Source organism: Martes martes (assembly GCF_963455335.1).
Source record: "Martes martes genome assembly, chromosome: 8".
NCBI lineage: Eukaryota > Metazoa > Chordata > Mammalia > Carnivora > Mustelidae > Martes > Martes martes.
Window position 1 is genome coordinate 72,196,692 of NC_137895.1, and position 22,454 is coordinate 72,219,145.

The following is a 22,454-nucleotide window of genomic DNA, read 5'->3' on the forward strand; positions in this document are numbered from 1 at the left end:
AGTTCCCAGAGAGGACAATTCTGTATATGCCACCACCGTCTTGCACTGTGTGTAACTGAGTGTGTGATGATTTGGGGGTAATGGTGGTGGTGTTGATAGATTAGGAAAGAGAAATGGTGCTTTTGCTTGAGTTCTTTTGCATAAAGACTCTCCGTAGTTCCTGAATTTTCCTTTGTATTCATTTATACTTAGTTGAAATCTGAATTTTAACAGATTGAATCCAGTCCTTGTCACTTAGAAACTTGTGTAGTTTCTACTTGATAGACCATCCAATTTCTCTGTTTAGATGGTATAGTTATTACAGACAGTGCAGGCATGATGGTAGCAAATACAGAAACAGCTTTTCTCTGGGAGTTTACACTACAAGGATACTTCCCTATCCTCCTGAAACAAGTGAAATCCTATTCTACACCCATTCAATCCTTTCACTATTGTCCCACTCTCTGTTCTGCAGATAAACCTTACATGTAGTTATTGCAGTGGAGAACCATGTCATGTCACCCAATGTCAAAGCATTAGGTAGTTTGTTTTCCAAATAAAGTAAAGCAGTGGAAGGAATAAAACTCTGCGTTGTCTGTCTGGTCAGTTGTCACACATCAAGAGCATGACACTGGATCAAATCATAAATGTCGCAGATATTGCACTTTGTCTAGGCTGCCTTGGGTTACTTCCCTTGTACTTTCACTTTCTTGTGGTGAAAGAGACTTGAATTTCAGTTCTTGTGTCAGACTCTGACTTTGCCAAACTGATCTGTAAACCCCTGGGGGGTATTTCCTTGGCTGTGGCCAGTTAACTCTTTGTATCCCAGGCTTCAGCTGGGGAAGGAAAGGCACTCTGGTAGCGTCATCAGGTAGAAACTCTCCTCCTGGGCTCCACTCACCACCTACTACTCCTACCCTCCTCTCTAACTGGGATTTCTCCCAGTGCAGAGTTCTAGCCCTGAGTTCTGCCACTGGACATTAGTGAGGGGCGAGCAGGGGGCAAGTGGAACATACTGGAGAGATCCAATCCTATCTGTAGGTGTGACCAAGCCATTTCTGGAAGTAGGGTCATGTTGAACAGGGTTTGGAAAGAGTGTTTTTAGGGAGAGAGACAGTCTGTGTGAGGTCTTCATGTTCATGTCAGCAAGATGTGTGTGTGGGGGGAAAGATTTGTCCTGTTCAAACAGAAGCCACAGAAAAAGTGGTGAAAAAGTGAAAAGAAGGACTTAGAAATATCTTAGATGTTTGGATTTGATAGATAGAAACTGCCCGTTTGGGAGTGGCTTTGTGTGAGTGTGTGTCTATGTGTGTCTTTTTGAGACTTGAGGAAAGTGTCATTTTCCAGAAGGTCGATAGAGAATACTCCCACTCTAATACTAATTTTATGGACCAGGAGTGTGGACCAAGTAGTGTAGCAGGTGGCTGGTCCTGGATATGCAGTATTTGCAAACCGTATGAACCTACTAGGTAGAGGAAGTATGAACAAGGTCCTAAGTGTCTGTGTGACTTCATGTGAGCTGAATTGAATTGAGGACTAGGTTGGTGATCTCCAAATATCTGAAACCAATGATTTCAATTGGAATTCCTTGGATTTATTCAAAACTTTTATGTAATTTCTTGGAATGAAGTCCTTAACAAAAATAGACAAAGAGGTATAATGATGCCTGATGTCCATTGGTCCTTATGATTATTTCTATGAGTGATCAATAAATATTTTTTATTTAATTTCAATTAATTCATGTATAATGTAATAGTGGTTTCAGAGGTACAGGCCTGTGATTCATCAGTCTTATATAACACCCAGTGGTCATTACATTACATGTTCTCCTTAATGTCCATCACCCAATTTCCCCATCACTCGATCCCCCTCCCCTCCAGCAACCCTCAGTTTGCTTCCTATAATTAGGAGTCTCGTACGGTTTGTGTCCCTCTCTGGATTTTTCTTGTTTCATTTTTTTCTTTCTTCCTATATGATCCTCTTCTTTGACTTTAAATTCCATATATAGGTGAGACTATATGATAATTGGCTTTCTCTGATTGACTTATTTCGCTTAGTATAATACCCTCTAGTTCCATCCATGTCATTGCAAATGGCAAGATTTCATTTTTTGATGCCCGCTGTGTGTGTGTGTGTGTGTGTGTGTGTGTTTGTGTGTATACATACACATATACATACCACATCTTCTTTATCCACTCATCTGTTGATGGATATCTAGATTCTTTCCATTGTTTGGCCATTGTGGACATTGCTGCTATGAACATGGGGTACAGATGTCCCTTTGGATCACTACATTTGTATTGTTGGGGTAAATACCTAGTAGGGCAATTGCTGGGTCATAGACTAGTTCTATTTTCAAATTTTTGAGGAACGTCCATACTGTTTTCCAGAGTGGCTGCACCAGCTTGCATTCAGCTTACATTCCCACCAACAGTATAGGAGGGTTCCCCTTTCTCCACATCCTCATCAACATCTTTTGGTTCCTGAATTGTTAATTTTAGCTATTCTGACTGGCATGAGGTGGTATCTCATTGTGGTTTTGATTTGTATTTCTCTGATGTTGAGCATTTTTTCATGTGTCTGTTGCCCATTTGTATGTCTTCTTTGGGGAAATGTCTGTTCATGTCTTCTGACCATTTCTTGGTTAGATTATTTGTCCTTTGGGTGTTGAGTTTGCTAAGTTCTTTATAGATTTTTAATACTAGCCCTTTACCTGCTATGTCATTTGCAAATGTCATCTCCCATTCTGTCAGTTGTCTTGGTTTTGTTAACTGTTTCCTTTGCCGTACAAAAGTTTTTATCTGATGAGGTCCCAGTGGTTCATTTTTGCTTTTGTTTCCCTTGCCTTTGGAGAAATGTCTAGTAAGAAGTTGCAGCAGCCAAAGGCCTGTGTTCTTCTAGAGGATTTTGATGGATTCCTATCTCACATTTAGGACTTTCATCTATTTTTGAGTCTATTTTTTGTGTATGGCCTATGGAAATGGTCCAGTTTCATTCTTCTGCATATGGTTGTCCAATTTTCCAGCACCATTTGTTGAAGAGACTGTCTTTTTTCCACTGGATATTCTTTCCTGCTTTGTCAAAGATTAGTTGGCCATAGAGTCAAGGGTTCATTTCTGGGTTCTCCATTTTCTATCATTGATCTAAATGTCTGTTTTTGTAGTGGTACCATACTGTCTTGATGATTATAGCTTTGTAACAGAGCTTGAAGTCCAAGATTGTGATGTCATCAGTTTTGGTTTTCTTTTTCAACATTCCTTATACTATTTGGGGTCTTTTTTTGGTTCCATATAAATTTTAGGATTATTTGTTCCAGTTCCATGAAAAAAGTTGATGGTATTTTGATAAGGTTTGCCCTGAATATGTAGATTGCTCTAGGTAACATAGACATTTTAACAATATTTATTCTTCCAATTCATGAATGCATAATGTTTTTCCATTTCTTTGTGTCTTCCTCAGATTCTTTCATACGTGTTCTAGAGTTTTTTGAGTACAGATCCTTTGCTTCTTCAATTAGCTTTACTCCTGGGTATCCGAATGTTTGGGGTGTGATTGTAAATGAGAATGACTCCTTAATTTCTCTTTTACCTGTCTCATTGTTCATGTATAGGAATGCTACTGATTTCTGTGCATTGATTTTATATCCTCCCAGTTTACTGAATTCCTGTATGAGTTTTAGCAATTTTGCGGTGGAGTTTTTTGGGTTTTACATAATACATAGAGTATTATGTCATCTGCTCAGATTCAGAGTTCGACTTCTTCTTTGTCAATTAGGATGACTTTTATTTCTTTTTGTTGTCTGATTGCTGAGGCTAGGAATTCCAGTACTATGTTGAACAGCAGTGTTGACAGTGGACATCCCTACCGTGCTCCTGACCTTGGGGGAAAAGCTCTCAATTTTTCTCCATTGAGAATGATATTCACTGTGGGCTTTTCATAGATAGCTTTTATGATATTGAGGTATGTCCTTCTATCCCTACACTGTGAAGAGTTGTAATTAAGAAAGAATGCTGTACTTTGTCAAATGCTTTTTCTGCCTCAATTGAGAGGATCCTATGGTTCATCTCCCCCTCCAATTTCCTCCAACCTCCTTCTTCTTTCCTTCTCCCAATGTCCTCTGTATTATTCCTTATGCTCCATGGGTAAGTGAAACCACATGATAATTGACTCTCTCTGCTTGACTTATTTCACTCACTATAATCTCCTCCAGTCCCGTCCACATTGATACAAAGGTTGGGTATTCATCCTTTTTGATGGAGGCATAATATTCCATTATATATATGGACCACATCTTCTTTATCCATTCATCTGTTGAAGGGTATCTTGGCTCTTTCCACAGTTTGGTGATTGTGGCCATTGTTACTATGAACATTGGGGTACAGATGGCCCTTCTTTTCACTACATCTAGATCTTTAGGGTAAATACCCAGTAGTGCAATTGCAAGGTCATAGGGTAGCTTTATTTTTTAATTTCTTAAGGAATCTCCACACTGTTTTCCAAAGTGGCTGCACCAACCTGCAACTTGCGTTCCCACCAACAGTGTAAGAGGGTTCCCTTTTCTCCACATCCTCTCCAACACTTTCTGTTTCTTGACTTGTTAATTTTGGCCATTCTAACTGGTGTAAGGTGGTATCTCAATGTGGTTTTGATCTGAATCTCCCTGATGGCTAATGATGATGAATATTTTTTCATGTGTCTCTTAGCCATTTGTTCATCTTCTTTGGAGAGATGTCTGTTCACGTTTTCTGCCCATTTTTTGACAGAATTATCTGTTTTTTTAGTGTTGAGTTTGAGGAGTTCTTTATAGATCTTGGATATCAGCCTTTGTCTGTAGTGTCATTTGCGAATATTTTCTCCCATTCCATGGGTTGTCTCTTTGTTCTGTTGACTGTTTTCCTTTGTCTGATCTTGATGAAGTCCCAAAAGTTCATTTTGCTTTTGTTTCCTTTGCCTTTGGAGAGATTTCTTGAAAGAAGTTGCTGTGGCCAATGTTGAAGAGGTTACTGCCTATGTTCTCCTCTAGGATTTTGATAGATAAAAGATTTTAGTTAAGAGAGAGAGAACAAGAGAGAGAGCAAGAGCATGATCAGGGGCAGGGGGAGAGGAAGAAGCAGTCTCCCCACTGAGCAGGGAGCCCAACCCAGGGCTGGGTCCCAGAAACCTGAAATGGTGACCTGAACCAAAGGTGGACAGTTAACTGACTGAGCCACCCAAGATCCCCAAGGATAGAAATATTGTGATTATACTAACATGAGCTGCAGTTGTAGTTTCTTTCCAGGAATTTTTGCTTGCTAACAAAGGGAACCAAGAGAGCCAAGGGAGTCCTATCTTCCCACGCACTCCTCTGATCTAATGTTCCTGATTTGGGGCTAGATCATTCTGGGTGGGATTTGGTTCCAACCAGAAGTGATGGCAAACTTGTTTATAAAGGACATTTAAGAAAGGAGAAACCATAACATTTACTACTGGGACATTGTTGTTTGCCTCCTGTCTTTTTATTTTTTTTTTAAAGATTTTATTTATTTATTTATTTGACAGAGAGAGATCACAAGTAGGCAGAGAGGCAGGCAGAGAGAGAGAGAGGGAAGCAGCTCCCTGATGAGCAGAGAGCCTGATGCGGGACTCGATCCCAGGACCCTGAGATCATGACCTGAGCCGAAGGCAGCGGCTTAACCCACTGAGCCACCCAGGCGCCCCCTGTCTTTTTAAATTTGACAAATATCAAGCCTATAGAAAGTTGCAAGAAGAATAGCATTAACACTCCTTTATCTTTCAATGGGATTGAGCAGCTGTTAATATTTTGGCACACTTGCTTGCTTTCTCCAGTGTATGTGTGTGTGTGTGTGTGTGTGTAATATAGTCCATATGCAAATTTTACTAATTATTCATTTTCTATAGTAAAATGTTTCTCCCTGCTCAGGGGCAATCCAGGGCCCTGAATTGCATTTCATTGTCATGTCTCTTTATTCTCCTTTACTCTGCAACAGTTCCTCAGCTTGCCATTCCTGACATTGACAGTTTTGAACCACACAGGTCAGTTGTTTTATAGAAAGGCAACTTTCTGTAGAAAACTGTCTTATAGAGTGGTGTTTTTTTAATTCCAAGTTTTTATTTAGATTCTAGTCAATTAAGACATATGGTAAAATTGGATTCAGGTGTAGAATTTAGTGATTCATCCCTTACATCTAACACCCAGTGCTCATCAAGTCCCCTCCTTAAACCCATCATCCATTTAGCCCACCCTCACCCACCTTCTCCAGCAACCCTCAGTTTGTTCTCTGTAATTAAGAGTCTCTTATGGTTTGCTTCTCTCTCTGTTTTTGTCTTACTTTATTTTTCCTTCCCTTCCCCTATGTACATCTGTATTATTTGCTAAATCCCACATATGAGTGAAATCATATGGTCTCTTTCTTTCTGTGACTGACTTATTTCACCTAGAATAGTAAGCTGTAGTTACCTCCATATCATTAAAAATGGCAAGATTTCATGCTTTTTGGTTTTGGAGTAATGTTCCATTGTGTGTATACACACACACACACACACACATATAAACCTCCATCTTCTTTATTCACTCATCCGTCGGTGAATATATATGTGAATAATGATCATGAATGCATGATGTGATTCATCATATGAATCAATGATGTGATTATGATATATGAATGATGTGCAGAGGATGGAGGAAGAAGAATAGTATCTGGCAATGACAGAATAATAAATATACAGATATTGGGCGCCTGGGTGGCTCAGTGGGTTAAAGCCTCTGCCTTCGGCTCAGGTCATGATCTCAGGGTCCTGGGATCGAGCCCCACGTCGGGCTTTCTGCTCAGCAGGGAGCCTGCTTCCTCCTTTCTCTCTGCCTGCCTCTCTGCCTGCTTGTGATCTCTGTCTGTCAAATAAATAAATAAAATATTTAAAAAATAAATAAATAAATAAATAAATATACAGATATGCATATATACACACACATATATATATATGTCTCCATCTTCTTTATTCTTAATCAGTTGATGGAAATTTGGGCTCTTTCTGTAATTTGGTTATTGTTACTAATGCTGCTGTAAACATCAGGGTACAGGTTCCCCTTTGAATCAGTATTTTTGTATCTTTTGAGTAAATACCCAGTAGTACAATTGCAGGATGAAAGGGTAGTTCTATTTTTGACTTTTTAGGAACCTCCATATTGTTCTCCAGAGTGGCTACACAAGTTTGCATTCCCACCAACAGTGTAAGAGGGTTCCCTTTCTCCACATCCTCAAAAACACCTGTTCTTTTCTGTGTTGTTAATTTTAGGTATTCTGGCAGGTGTGAAGTAGTGTCTTATCATGGTTTCAATTTGTATTTCTCTGATGGTGAGTTATACTGAGGATCTCTTCATGTGTCTGCTAGCCATCTGAATGTCTTCTTTGAAAAAATGTCTCCTCATGTCTTCTGCCCATTTCTTTTTTTTTTTTTTTTTGACAGACAGAGATCACAAGTAGGCAGAAAGGCAGGCAGAGAGGGAGGGGGGAAGCAGGCTCCCCGCTGAGCAGAGAGCCCGATGCGGGGCTCGATCCCAGGACCCTGAGATCATGACCTGAGCCGAAGGCAGAGGCTTTAACCCACTGAGCCACCCAGGCGCCCCTCTTCTGCCCATTTCTTGATTGGATTATTTATTTTGGGGGTGTAGAGTTTCACAAGTTCTTTATAAATTTTGGATACTAGCCTTTTATCAGATATGTCCTTTGCAAATATCTTCTCCCATTCTGTAGGTTGTCTTTTAGTTTTGTTGATTGTTTCCTTTGCTCTGCAAAAGATTTTTTTTTATCTTGATGAAACCCCAGTAATTCAGTTTTGTTGTTTTTTTTTTCCCTTTGCTTCTAAAGATATGTCTATAAGATATCACTATGCCTGAGGTCAAAGAGGTTACTGCCTGTGTTCTTCTCTAGGATTTTGATGGATTTTTTGTCTCACATTTAGGTCTTTCATCCATTTTCACTTTATTTTTGTGTATAGAGTAAGAAAGTGGTCCAGTTTCATTTTCTGCATGTTGCTGTCCAGTATCCCTAACACAAATTGTTGAAGAGACTGTCTTCTTTCCTTTGGATATTCTTTCCTGCTTTGTTGAAGATTAGTTGGCCATAGAGTTGTGGGTCCATTTCTGGGTTTTCTATTCTGTCCCACTGATCTAGGTGTCGGGTTTTGTGCCAGCATCAAACTTTCTTGGTGACTATGGCTTTGTAATATAGCTTGAAGTCCAGAATTGTGAGGCCTCCAGTTCTGCTTTTCTTTTTCAAGACTACTTTGGCTCTTTGAGGTCTTTTGCGGTTCCATTCAGACTTTAGGATTCTTTGTTCTAGTTCTGTGGAAAATGCTGGTGGTATTTTGATAGGGATTGCTCCCAATGTGTAGATTTCTTTGGGTGATATAGACATTTTAACAATGTTTATTCTTCCAGTCCATGAGCATGGACTGTTTTTCCATTTCTTTGTGTCTTCCTAAATTTATTTCATAAATATTCTATAGTTTTCAGAGTACTGATGTTCAAAAATTATAAGATACCTAGGAATAAATCTAGACTTATCAATTTTATCATTAGGTTCAGGTTATACATTTTGGGCAGGAATATTATATAAGAACATTGCTAAATATAATTAGTACCATGTAGGCAGGGAACACATCTTTTTCCTTTCCATTGTGTACATAGCATCAATTACTAGGACTGGCATTTAGAAAGTGCTTACTATTTATTGAATAAATGAATGATGAATGACATTAGAATTTCACTGCTACTTAGGTCAATTATTTTTCTACTTGAGGACAGGAGAATGATCAGTCTTCTCCTATATTATAGTCCCATTTTTATAATACCTCTTTGAAGGTTGAAGATAACCCAAGACCTCTATTAAGAGCCCACAGAAGGGTGCCTGGGTGGCTCAGTGGGTTAAGCCTCTGCCTTCAGCTCAGGTCTTGATCTCAGGGCCCTGGGATCCAGGCCTGCATCAGGCTTTCTGCTCAGCAGGGAGCCTGCTTCCCTCTCTCTCTCTGCCTGCTTCTCTCCCTACTTGTGATCTCTCCTTGTCAAATAAATAAATAAAAATCTTTTAAAAAGAAAGAAAGAAGAGAGCCCACAGAAAAGGGAAGTAATAAGAGGAATATGATGTGAGGCAAACTGTGGAGTCTCTTTGCGCTAGGGTGGGTGGTGATCATACATGTTGAAAGTGGAGGATCAATAAGCTTGTCCTCAGCTGGAAAGAAACAGCAAAAAGAAAATAGGACTCCATGGCCTGTTGCCTTATTGAGAGAAATTAGTTATTTTGGTTTCTAGATTTTACTATCCTTCCCTCCCCTAACTGCCATTGGAATCCTAAAATGCCATAATGGGAATTCATTTTTATCTCTCCTTTCCCAGGAGGGACAGCCCCATGATTCTCTCTTCTACCCTCCATCTCCCACAAGTCCCCTCCACACACATAAGCATGTATTTTCTTTTTTTTTTTTAAAGATTTTATTTATTTATTTGACAGACAGAGATCACAAGTAGGCAGAGGCAGGCAGGGGTGGGGGTGGGGTAAGCAGGCTCCCCACTGAGCAGAAAGCCCAATGCAGGGCTCGATCCCAGGATGCCAGGATCATGACCTGAGCCAAAGACAGAGGCTTTAACCCACTGAGCCACCCAGGCGCCCCTAGCGTATATTTTCTAATATTTATATTTAGTGGTTGGACAGCCATTCATGCCAGATTATTTATAGTTGAGAAACTGTATAACTCCTTGGACTTCTTATTTGGATGTAGAAGCTTTCATCCCTGTTGCCCAGAGAGGTGAGCTCATGAGAGGTATTTTTTGCTTCATAGAAACATGTTTTCAGGCTTCCCTTTGAGGATCTATTTCTCTCTAGCTCTGAGTATTTCAGACATTTCTGACAGTCCTTCCCGAGGTATCTGGGGCTTGGGACTGGATTCATCTATTTAATTCTGCCCTTGTGAGTGCCTGATTCACATGGTTTCTCTTCCCTTTCTAAGAGTCTACCTATCTGTGTCTTTGCAGTCCTTAATTTCACCAAGTTCCAGAAAAAAACCGCTGTCTATTTTCATGTCAGCTCTTGATTATCCACAATACTGGTGGGAAAAACCTAAAGTAGTGAATGACACTAAAATGACTTTTGTTTGATTTTCAAGTGATGGAGTCCTGTCTGGAGATAATTTAGACTATAAGCAGCTTCAGTTAAGGCAATCAGTCATTGTCTTAGGAAATGAATCTGAAAATCAGTATACAACATGTGAAACTCTCAGTTTCTAGAGGGCTTCCATCACACCCAGAGTAACAGGCAAAGTCCTCACAGTGATTCTCAGACCCTCTGTGAAGGATCTGGGTTCCTGCTTTCTCTCTGACTTCACTTCCTACTGCTTTCCCATCACTCACTGTGTCCTCGTGCCCCAGGACTCCTTGTTATTTCTCAAAACCAGCCAAGTGCCACTTCACTCCCATTAGGATGGCTGTTACTAAGAAAAGGGAGGATAATGAGTGTTGGCGAGGAGGTGAAGAAAATGGGATGCTTGTGCATTGCTGGTGGGAATGGAAAATGGGCAGCCATTGTTGAAAAACAGTAATGTGACTTCTCAAAACTTACATAAATAATTACCATGTGATCCACAATCCCACTTCTGGGTATATATCCATGGAAATGAAAACAGAAGCTCAAAAAGATATTTGTATACCATATTCATAACAGCATCATTCAGAATAGTTAATGGTTAAAATCACCAGCATGGCCATCAGTGGGTAAACACATAACCTGGATGTGAGATATACACACCATAGAATATTATTCAGCCTTCAAGAGGAAGGATATTTTGATATCTGCTACAACATGGATGAACCTTGAAGATATTATGCCCAGTGAAATAAGCCTGTCACAAAAAGATGATATTGTATGATTCCACTTATATGGGTACCTTGATTAGTCAAACTCATAGAGACTCAAAATAGAATGGTGGTTGAAAGAGGCTGTGGAGAGGGAAGAATGGGGAGCTACTGCTCAATAGTACAGAGTTTTAGCTGCAGAAGATGAACAAGTTCTGGAGATGGCTGGTGGTGAAAATTGCACAACAATGTGAAGGGGAGTCTGTCTTGGACCACCCATTTTAATGTCACAGCACCCACTGTTAGCACAGCCTAAAATTTGCTTGCTTTCCTTGTCTCTGTAGCACTGATTACCAATCTAATAACACAATATATAAACTTGTTACTAATGTGTTAGTTTGTTAGTTATTTTGTTTGTTTATTTTGCTTCCTACTGCAAAAATATAAGCAACTTCAGTGGAGGAGGTTTTGTTTTTCCTTACTTTATCCATAGTACTAACTAAATAGGGAGCAGTTTATTTGTTGAATTAATAAATGACAGACCATGTTTGGATACACTTTTCTAGAGAAGCACAAACAAAAAAGAGAAAATTGGAAAATCACATATTTCATTTGATTTTGTGAACTATTTTTTTCCCTTGAATATGAGACTCAGGTCCAGTTTCCGTGGTGGCTTTCATACTGTGTACCGTTTCCTATGTTTTCCTGAGCTGTTTCCATGAAGGAGGTGCTGGTTACACATGCACAACACTTAGGATTATTTCAAACTCTTGCCCTGAATGCAAAGCCTCTATTCTTGTATTCCTGATTCTTGATTCCTTGTATTCTTGTATTCTTACCAGAATCCAGGGCTGCTTGAGTTAGGACTTCAGAAACTCTAGGAAACACCAGCTATCCAAATGACTTCTTCCTTGCTTGTTTTGGAGCCACTGGTTTGGATGGCTCTGGAGCTTCTTGTCTTGAAATTTTAAGGAGGATGAGAGTGTTTATACACTTCAGAAGTAAGAAAGAGCTGTGCTTGAATATAGAGGATTAATATAATCTCTGGAGATGTTGCATTTACAGTCCATGTCTCTGAAACTTTGAGAACTTGAAAACACTTATTTAATGGCACCATTAGCCTTCCTCTCAAGTCTTCATCAAACTTTTTTCAAAACAATTGATACCCACACTATCTTTGAAGCTATTCAGTAGAGTCCACAGGACAACTTCCTGATTCGCTGGAGTATTAACTCCCTACCATAGAAACAAGTGGCAGTTACTGCCTTGGAAAATGTTTTGAAAAGGAAATGTCCAGAGTGAGGTCAATACCATTCTTAGAGACAGAGGAGGGAACATAATGACCTCCAAAGACTAAGGAGAGTGGGTGGGGCTGGCTGGGAATGCAAGACAACCTGCTCTTCAGGGAGTGGATTGTTGGACTTGACAAGGTTCTTCCAGGAAACATGGGATGGATCTTTGGTTTTGGAGTTGGAAGGAGCTCAGAGACTGAGAGAAACACAAGGAAGAGATGGGAGGAAAGGGGGAACCATGGTCATTATGGAATCCATACAAGCTGCTTCATGTTCCCTGGCCCCTGTCTGCATTTCTTGAAGCCCCTCCCCTGAGCAAGCACCTCTTTTGGGAGAGACTGTTTCCCATGAAACAGATTCACAGACCCAGGTCCCTCATTAGGAAATGTCCTCAGGACACTCTTGAAATACATGATGGTGCATGTTCTAGTTTCCTGTTTTGGGCAGGGGCCAAAAAGTAACATTCGTGCACAGTCAGCTGATGAGTTAGCCATTCTCCGCTTTGTATAACATTTTTATTTTTCCTAATTCCATTTGTCTAATTTCCCACCTATAGTTTTTTGTCTTAAGAGGTGACTCAGAAGCTCTTACACAAACAGGTAACAATAGGAACAACAATGAACTCATAGTCTTTTGAATCTTAGCTTTAGTCCATGGTCAGCGGGGTCCATCGGCTGTGGCTTCCATCTCTAGGGGGCGTCCTCATCCTCGGCTCGTTTGACGTGACCTGCGTGAATCTAGGTCCTGATGCCTTCTACTTTTATTGCCATGGGGGTGGTCAGGATGACAGTAAATGGTCCCTTCCAAGTTTCCCACTTGATGGCGACGTATCCAAACCAAGTCCCCGGGTTGGTAAGGATGTGGTTCCACCTCCATCTCCGTCTCAGTGTGGGCAGTTCGGATCCCTATGTGGGCTCTTTTTAAGACAGACTGTAATGCCTGCAGTGAGTGGAGTACAGACTGATCAGTCCTTTCTGCTAGGGCAACCTCTTGTAGCCAAAGGCAGAGCAGGAGATGTCCCAAACATTATTTCAAATGGGGTCACCTTGTTTAAGTAGGGTGTACACCGTGCCCTGAGGAGGGTGAAAGGAAGGAGATCCATCCATCCACCGCCAGTCTCCAGAATTAGCTTTGTCAAGGTCTCTTTAAGAGTCTGGTTCATTCTCTCTACTTGCCCAGAACTCTGGGGCTGGTAGGCACAATGTAGTTTCCAATTAGTGCCCACGGCCTTGGCCAATGCCTGTGAGACTGAACTCACAAATGCAGGGCCACTGTCTGACCCAATTGCAAGAAGCAGCCCATACCTAGGAATTATTTCTTCTAGTAGCTTTTTGGCTACCACTCCTGCCATCTCATGTTTGGCAGAAAAAGCCTCTGTCCAGCCTGAAAAGTTATCTACAAAAACTAACATATACTTGTGCCCATATTTTCTGGGTTTCATTTCTGTAAAATCTATTTCCCAATAAATTCCTGGTTCCTTACCTCTTTCTCTTTTCCATCTTCTCATTCTAGCTTCTCCCACATTAACTGCCTGGCATTGAGCACATCTATCAACTACATCCTGAACCATACGCCCTAATTTAGAAACCTGGAACTGCTTGCCTATAGGCTCCTTGAGTTTGCATGTCCCTAAATGAGTACCCTGATGTATCTGGTCTACTAACTTCTTACCTAGTCTTCGAGGAAGAATTATTTTTCCTGCTTTAGTCTTAGCCCAGTTCCCTTCACAGTCCAATTTAGCTCATTTTTGTAAATACTTTAAATCTTCCTCTAAATAGTCCGGTTTTTCTGGTAGGACTGGAGCCGGGAGTGTAACCAGCTCTTGCACTGTTTCTCAGGCTGCTTGCTTTGTGGCTTAATCTGCTAATTGGTTTCCTTTTGAAATCAGATCAGTCCCCTTTTGGTGTCCTGGGCAATGCATAATGGCCACCTCTTTTGGGTCCCAAATAGCCTGGAGGAGAGCCAATATTTCTCCTGTTTTTAATTCCTTTTCCTTCTGCTGTTAATAGACCCCTTTCTTTATAAATAATCCCATGTATATGGAGAGTAGTAAAGGTGTACCTGCTGTCCGTATAGATATTGGAGGTTTTACCTTTGGCCATCTGCAGTGCCTTGGTGAGTGCAATCATCTCCACTTTTTGCACCAAGGTTCCGTGTGGCTGGGCTGCCATCCAGAGTTCCTGCTCAGGGGAAACCACAGCAGCCCCCGCATACCTCTTTCCATTGACCATGTAGCTACTCCCGTCTGTGAACAGAGTCATCTCTGCATCTGGAAGGTGAATGTCTCTGAGGTCCAGCCTTACTTGGGTTAGGACCTCCCCACAGTCGTGTGGGTGGTCAGCCAGCCCCTCTGGCAGCAGCGTGGCTGGATTTAGCACAACCGGGGGCCAGAAGGTCACTCTTGGTTCGTTGAGGAGGAGGGCCTGATATCTTGTCACTTGGGCGTTCATCATCCATTGGTCTGGTGGAGTCCAGAGAGGGCCCTCGATAGCATGGGTGGTGGTCAAGATGAGATTTTGATCCAAAGTCAATTTACTTGCATCCTTGACCAGGAGGGCCATGGCAGCAATTATGCAGAGGCACGGGGGGAACCCAGCCTCTACTGGATCCAGTTTCTTGCTAAGATAGGCTACTGGCCTTTGCCAAGGCCCCAGAGTCTGAGTCAAAACTCCTTTGGCCACCCCTGCTTTTTCATCCACATACAAGTGGAAGGGCTTGGTAACATCTGGGATGGCCAATGCTGGGGCACTCAATAAGGCTGTTTGTAATTCTCAAAATGCTCCTTCTGCCTCAGCTGTCCACTCTATCATAGTGAGCCCCCCTTTTGCCAGTTTGTAGAGAGGTCGGGCAATCTCCACGAACTGTGGTATCCACAGCCTACAGTAGCCCACTGTCCCAAGAAACTCCCTCACTTGTTGGGAGATGGTGGGGCAGGGGTATCGGGTGATCACCTGTTTCCTGGACTCAGACAGTGAACGGATTCCCTCGTGGAGATCAAAGCCTAGATAAGTGGCGTGGCTCTGACAGAGCTGTGCTTTCTTTGTTGACACCCGATACCCTTTTTCCTGCAGAGTTTGTAAGGGAGCTCTCATCCCCCACAAACATAGTCCTCAGCAGCAATTAGCAAGTCATCAACATACTGTAACAGAGTGACTCCCGGATTGGAGGTTCTGTACTCACACAAATCCTTGTGTAGGGCCTCATCAAAGATAGTAGGTGAATTCTTGAATCCTTGAGGAAGTCTTGTCCAGGTGAGCTGGCCTTGGAATCCTTCCTGTGGGCCGGACCACTCAAAAGCAAAAAGGGGCTGAGATTCCCTTGCTAAAGATATGCAGAAAAATGCATCTTTGAGATAAGTAATGATGAAAATTGGGCTCCCTTTTCCACCAAAAAAATCAATTGATTTCCCCTCCATTTCATTTTTTACCCGAGGTTCGGGGAGGGGCTCCAAACCATGGCCCCTTCAGTCTCTGGTGGCCAGCATTGCCGTCTTCCTTTTGGGGCACTCCCTGGCCCAATATCCTTTTTCCTTACAGTAAATGCACTGATCTGAATCTAAGTCTTCCCGCCTGCCTTCTCTGTGCTTAGGCTTTTCCTTCCATTTACCATCCCCTTCTTGCCTTTTCCCTTTCCATTGACCTCTTCCCCCTGTCTCTTCCCTGCCTCATGTAATGCCAAAACCTTAACCAGTTTTTTTTTCTGTTTTTCATCCTCTTGTGCCTCCCTGTTGTTAAACACCTTTTCTGCTATTCCCACTAACTCAAATTCTTCCCTTCAAATCCTTCAATTTTCTGAAGTTTCCTCCTTATATCTGGGGCTGATTGACTGGCAAAAACAAGATTCACTGCCCTCTGATTTTTGGGTGCCTCAGGGTCAATCAGGCTATACATTTTATAGGCTTCAATAAGCCTTTCTAGGAAAGCTCCCGGAGACTCATTCTTACCTTGAGTCACCGTACTTTACATCTCTGTAATTTACAAATAACTTAAGAAAAAGTTTCCCTAGTCTGGAAGAGCAAACATTACAGAACCAGTAATGCTCAAAATAAGACAAAACATCAAGAGACACAACATTACAATCTTTCAGTTCATCTAGTCCCATGTTACTAATTCTGGCCTAGTCTGAAGGCAGCTATTACTTCTAGAAATTCTCACCCCTTTCAGTTCCAGGATTCCAACATATCAAAGACCTGCACCTGTTCTGAAAGTCCTTCCATATGAATTTCCTTCAAGGAGGAAGTCATTTTACAAGAGAATTCTTGAAGTTAAATTTATGAATCAGTAAGCACAAAACATGTTCACCAACAGATTTCAAAAGCACAAATCCAGTTCCAGCAACCAATGTTCTAGCATTTTATCCCATTTGGTTATGACCTAGATGTCCAACAAATTTAATTCCATTTGTCATTCAAGCAAACCTTCACAGTTTCAAGTTACCAAAGACTTTGAGAGCTACTTTAACAATTACCCATTAAAACCCTGACACAGACAATTAACCATCAGTTTAGTCATTTCTTTGTTAACAGATTTTAACAAATAACACGAGCTTATTTGACCTTAAGTAAAAACTTTGAAGTTTCACATTTACTGCTGTTAACTCAAAAGATGTGTTCATCACAACAAACTTAAGAGAAAGGGTTCCCAGGTCCAGAGCTCATCAGCTTCAAGAGAGGGGCAGACGCCATGATTTCCTGCCAGCAAGGGGGGAGGAGCTAGGCAATCCACATCAGGCCAGAGAAGACAGGAACTTCCCCGAAACAAAGGGAATTTCGGCAGTTGCTTGGGAATATTCCTTAAAGTCTCTGTCTCGAGTTAGATTAACCACAGTTGGCTCCAGTTAAAGCCATTAAAAGTCAGAGTCCCCTCACTCTCTGCTTGCCCCATTTCTTCAAACACAGCAAACAACACAACAGACTTCAAAAAGACAAGACAAAGACAACCACAGGCCCAGCGGTCCTTACACAGAACCTGACACCGGGGGGGGGGGGGACTTTCTTGATCTTCTGACCGCCTAGGGGGACTCGAACACCCTGACCACCCAGGGGGACTCGAACCCCCTGACTGCTTAGGGGCACTCAAACCCCCTGACCGCCTAGGGGGACTAGAACCCCTTGACCATCTAGGGGGACTCGAACCCCCTGGCAATCTACCAGTGGAGGGAAGGGGCGTCCCCACATCCACTCCAGCCCTGGGGAGCATGGCTGCATCCAGCTTCTTCCCAGTGGGCCATACCCTGGAGCTCCACAACCAGACAGACAGACAGGATCCTGAGATCTTACCTCTGGAGGCTTTTACCCAGAAATTCTGATGCTAGCTCAATTCTCGTCATTTGATCCCGGACGAGCCCCCATTGTTAGGGTCCCCCCAAAATGGGTCCATGATCAAAGGAGCAATACTGATGCAAAGCAAAGGTCAAGCAAAACTTTATTTCACGCCAAGCATCGAGAATCAAACCGACTGGTCGGGGCCGTCTCTTACAAAGAGGCGATGACCCTTCCCAGCCTCACAGACTAACTTTTATAGAGGTGGTTGAGCCTGGCTTATACACAGGTGGCCAATTAGATTGCAATACACAGGGAAAACTGCACAGTCATGCTAGGTCGGCAATACGGGTGGCCAATTGAATTTCAATTTACCATAGTAAATATATGTGCATCCTACCAATTGGATGTCTCCACCTGGCCTGGCCCGCCCTTGTATCTGGGCTTTGCAAGTAAGTTCCTCTGGGGGGGTGGCGGGCAGGGTCAATTTTACAACCAAATGGCTCCCTCTGGCTAACCAGGCCCTTAAAGTATTCTTATTTTTTCCCCCTCTTTTATAGAACCCCCCTTAATATTTCCTGCAGTGTTGGCTTGGTGGTCACATGCTCTTTTAAACCTTGGTGGTCTCAGAAGCTCTTTATTTTTCCATCCATTTTGAATGTCAGTCTTGCTGGATCAAGTATTCTTGGCTGCATGTTCTTCTCATTTAGTGCCCTGAATACATCTTGCCAGCCCTTTCTGGCTTGACAGGTTTCTGTGGACAGGTCTGACATTATTCTGATGGGCCTTCCTCTGTATGTAAGGAATCTCTTCCCATAGCTGCTTTCAAGTGCTCCTGTCTAAAATTATGATTCATCAGTTTCACAATCAGGTGTCTTGAGGTCTTTCTAGATTCTATGATTGTAGGGGGAGTCCTTTCTGCCTCTAGGACATGAACGCTGGTTCCATTTGGCAGATTGGGAGATTTTTAATGGAGAATTTGTTCAACTATATCCTTTAGTCTTCTATCTTTCTCCTCTCCCTCAGGGATTCCAATAATTCTGATGCTGGGATGTTTCATGGAATCATTTTTTTCCCTAATTCTGTTTTCATGGCTTCTAAGCTGTTTGTTCCAGGCTTCCTCCTGATCCTTTTTCTCTATCAGTTTGTCCTCTAGATCACTAATTCTATCTTCTGCCTCAGTTACCTTAGCTGTTAGAGAATTTAGATTAGATTGGAACTCATTGACAGCATTGTTAACATCTTCCCCAGTGGCTTTCACTTCCGCCCTAATCAATTCCATTTTGTCATTAGAGGCTTTCTCCAACCTAGCCATTGCCTGGATAATTGTTAGCCTGAATTTCCTTTCTGACATACTGTTTATGTCCATATCCAATAGTTCTGATGGAGAGGCCACAGTCTCTGAATTTTTCCTCTGGTGGGCATTCCTCCTCCTAGTCATTTTGGTGAGAGATGGCTGAGGGGATGTGTAGCTGAATGTATCAACTGTGGTGCAGGCAAGGTGCACTCTGGAACGCTTCTGAGCAATTGGGAGTCCCCACCAAAAAGAAAGAAGAAAGAAAAAAAGAGAGAGAGAGAGAGAGGAAAAAAAAAAAGAGAGAGAGAGAGAGAGAGAAGACCCAGCCCAAATGGGCCCCAAAGGTAAGATTTATAAAGTATACAAACAAAAACAGACAAACAAAAAGACCAACAAAAGTAAATGGCAAGGAAAAAAGAACCCAGCCAAAATGAACCCCAAGTATAAGATTTATGTTCTACCAGGACAAAAACAAATACGCAGAAGCACTGACAGAAGAGAAAGATGGGAGGGTGGTTATAAATTCTCAGTATGGGTGAGGAAGGTTATTTTGATTCTTCCTGGATGTATCTTGATATCTTTGTTAAAGGACTCAACTTTCCCTAGATAAAAGGGGATTAAAATTGGTTTATATATAGGGGTAGCATTGATTGGGGAAAGGGGATTTACCTTGAAGTTTATCTCTATACGAATATTAAAAAAATAAAATAAAATAAAAAAATAAAAAAATAGAAAAGCAAAAGAAAAACACAGGTATATGTATCAAAATAGTTCAAGTTAAAAGGTTATTATGGAATTTGTACTGAACATCTCATTGTGATGATAAATGGGTTATAAATTTAAAAAAATTGAAAATAATGAGAATAGTGGGAACGAATTAAAAATAAAAGTTGTATCTATGAAGTAGTGATCGTTGTCCTCTTGTTTTTTTTGTTTTTGGGTTTTTTTTTGTTTTGTTTTGTTTTTTGGTCTGGGGTAGGGGCCTGCTGTGTGGTTTTTCAGGCAGTCTTGCTAGAATTGAGTCCTCCTGCCCCCATATAAAGAGGCTGGGCTCTGAGGAAACTGGTTTTTCAGGCTTTTGTTCTCTGGAGGTTTTTTTTTTTTTTTTTTTTTCCTCTCCCCTTGTTGGCTTTTAGCGTTCTTTGGAGGTTTAGAAGAAAGCAAACTGCACTGAGATTTCCATCTCAGAGAGAAGGCTCAGTCTCTTCCCTGCTGGGTGCTCCAGAGCACACAAATTCCCCCTATGCCACGTCCCCAGTCAAGGTCTCAGGGGTCGCAGGAACTCCTGGTTGTACCCAAAACCACGAGAAATACTAGTCCAGAGAGTTCATCTCCAGTGGCTACCTCTGCTGCAGCTGTCTGGGCAGGTCCAGACCTCCAGAGAGTTCCCAACCAGAGACAGTACACAGATTTTCATGCTGGTCCAGGCTGGGAGTGTTCAGAATCTCCTGGTCCTAGAGAGCACCAGCCAGTGCCTGCACGGACCTTTCTCAATGGAGGGTGTGGAGACCCTCAGACCCCAGTCACGCAGCACGTGTGCAGAGTGCAAAAGACTGTGGTTCTAGAGAGCGTCAGATGGCATCCACACCAAACTCTCTCATGCATGCCACCACCCAGATGCTCTCACAGGCGCTGGCAGCTCAGGGACCAAGACCTGGCTTCTTTGCTGCACTCTCCCTGGCTCAGCGCCAGCCGTGGCCATCCTGGGTCTCTGGGCTTAAGCCCCTGTCCCTAACCGCCCAATTCCACCAAATTCCTCTTAAGATCTTTTGCTGTTTTTGAGTCCTTTCAACCAGAGTCCAAGTTAATGTTCATCCCCAATCACAGGGCACTCTAATATTGGGGTATTACTTTCCAATGGGTCACTTCTGGTGGCTCCCTCCCCTTTTTGTTTATCTTCCAATATCAGTTTGATGTTCCCACTCTCCTTTACCTGTCCACTGGCATCTTCTGCCCCCAAAGAGATCTGGAAGTGCATAATTCTAATCTCAGGCTGATTTCACGGGTGATCAGATTTCTTTGGTAGATAATCAGCTCATTTTAGGGGACTGGTTGAAACAGCATCTCCTACTTCTCCGCCATCTTGTCTCCTCTCTGAGGTACTTACTTTTACTCCCATTTGACTGTTGTGGAAACTAAAGCCCCAAGAGGCAAACTAATTTAACCACAGTCACTGGGTGTGAGACTAAGGTGTGATTTGAACCTGAGCAGTCTACCTACAGAGCCTTACTCCTAACTACTGAACTTCACTGCCTTCCTGTGAAGGCAGCTTTTAGAATCTCTTCCCCCTTGAACTTGAGGACAATCTCTTGTCAGTTGGGTGATTTAGAGCAGTCATGGGAAGTACAGGGCCTGTGGGCAAGAATCTCCAGAGGGAGAGGATCTAAAGTTGGAAAATGTCCCCAGGTATCTACATTATGCTCTACTCTGTCCCTCAAAGTGAGAACATCCGACTTATGATATCCTACCTGGATTATAGGGCCTGAGCATAATGCCTTCAAAAAAGTAGGGATTCTGTAACTGGGTGTGGGTGGTTGGTTGCCCAAAACCCCCAGGAGCCTAATATTTTTAAACAAGTGTCCTCAAAGGCGAATGATTCTTTATCACCCAGTGTGACTCATACCTGCCATGAATGATGGGCAGTCAAGGTTTTATCACCTTTGGTTTTCCTTTCACACTATCCATTTTGCTCCTCTTCCACAAGGAACATAATACCATGCATATCTCTACATGAGCCTGAATTATAAGGATTGCTTGGCTACAAAGTATGTATCTCAATGTCCAGTATATAAGAATTCTGGATTATGGTCTCTGTCAGTTTTCTCTTCTCAGCATGGTCATTTCTTCAACAAATACTTACTGAGTATGTACCTCACAGTCTGATGGAGGAGACCAGCAGCTGACCTGGAATTTGGATACAGTAGGATCAATGACACGTGGGGGGAATGCAGGTGTTAGGAGAGCACATAGGAAGGCAGCATAAGGGTCAGAGGAGACATTCTGTGGAAACAACTGCTGAACAGTGAACTGAAAAGGAATTGGTGGTTAGCTAAGTGAAGGGGCCAAGAAAGCAGTAGAGGCAAGGGAACAGTGTGAGTGTCAAATTGCACAGCTGGAGCAGGAACTGGGCAGGGGATGGGGCTGGAGGAATAAGCACAGATCATATTATGAACAAAGGAGAGAGTATGAAAGAAGGGTGGTGTGAAAGCACAGAAAGGTTTGAAGCCCGGTGGTGGGTTGGGAAAACCTCAGATAGTTAAAAAGTTTCCATGAGTTAAGAATGGACACTTGTTATCTATCTCCTGTACTTGTTTGTAAATCATAGTACTGGAGCTGGTGAGTGGCAAATAAGGAGTCTAGATGGATTTGTAGACAGAAAGTCTGGCCCATAACCCAACGGTTCTCTTTCATCATCTATAGAATAGATTTTCCAATTTTGACTGATATTTCTGCCTCTAAAATCTTCTGAGATCATTTCCTAAAATTCTCTTAAGACCAAAGCATGAGTAGGGTGGACAGTGGGGGGTTGCATGACTTTGCTTACTCTGTTCTCCACTTCTCATTTCCTGGGCATAGCTGTGAATTGTTCATCCAGAGCCTAGCTCCCCTTGTGGCAGGGGCCATTTGAAAAGAAGTAGGGGAGGAAGAGTAAGAGGGAATCACACACAAGAGTCCTTCATTAAGAAAACTTTCAGACAACAGTTTGAATGAGTTAAAAGTAACTCCTTGTGAAAAATTCATAGGAAGTCACAAGTGACTGTTTTAATACAAGCTCACAGGGCA